The sequence below is a fragment of the Pterocles gutturalis genome, unplaced genomic scaffold (genome assembly GCF_000699245.1).
Source record: "Pterocles gutturalis isolate BGI_N339 unplaced genomic scaffold, ASM69924v1 scaffold15637, whole genome shotgun sequence".
Lineage (NCBI taxonomy): Eukaryota > Metazoa > Chordata > Aves > Pterocliformes > Pteroclidae > Pterocles > Pterocles gutturalis.
In genome coordinates, this window is record NW_010113036.1 from 3,518 (window position 1) to 4,559 (window position 1,042).

Genomic DNA, 1,042 nt, shown 5'->3' on the forward strand with positions numbered 1-1,042 from the left:
TGGGGAACCATTTTAGCATGATCCACGCTGAGCCTGCTCGAGGAGTTCCCCGCTGAGGGCTGGATACAAAGAAAAGCTGAATTAACCGAGGGTCATATAAGGCAACAGGATCTGACAGATCCGAGCCAATATATGCTGGCAAGAGCCGGTCCATGGCACTGTGAGAAAACACTCCTGCAAATTTAACAAATCCCTATGGTCTAGAAAGTCATGTACAAGAAATTACTAATGAAGGGATCTAGTCCTATCTGGATTTCCAGACGTTGGTCATGCTCCCACCGCGTTTTTACAGGCCATATAAGTACATGGATCTGAATCCCGGGCGCTGGAGACCGGGAGGATTGTTCCGATCGTCTTTGTCTGACCTCCTGCGTCAGACGAGGGCTCCCGGCGAGGAGGGGATGGAGGGATGGAGGGAGGGATGGATGGAGGGAGGGAGGGATGGAGGGATGGATCTAGGGAGGGATGGATGGAGGACTGGAGGGATGGAGGGATGGAGGGATCGATGGAGGGATGCTCAGCCCAGCTGGGCAGCGGCGGCCGGATCCTGTGGCTGTGCTGGGCTGCGGTTGGCCGGAGGAGGTTTGGGGATGCTGTGGTGGCACTGGGGTGGCTGGGTGCTCCTGCCCAGTGACACCCAGGGATGGGGACTCGCTGCTGGGCAGGAGGGAGCGGGGGCTCTGGCATTGTCCCAGCAGGGATGCAGGGGGATGCCTTGCTGTGGCACTGTGATCTGGGGAGGGACTGCTGACGGTACCCCCGGCATCAGCATCACCCTTCTCCCCTTTTTGCCCCTTTAGCCACTCTCCTGAGCCCAGAGCACCCCAAAAATCCCCATTCGCTAAAGATCCTGCCCATGGAGCTGTGCCTGGCCCTGCTCCGGCCCCTCTGTAGGACCTACATAAACACCCGCAGGGTGGCTGAGCAAGCCCTGAGCGAGCACTGAGAGCGTTTTAAAAGCCCCAGTCCTGCTCTGAACCCCAGGAGCCCGGGTACCGGCTGTCAGGCGGTGGGCAGGGGGCCAGATCCCCCCCTTCCAGCC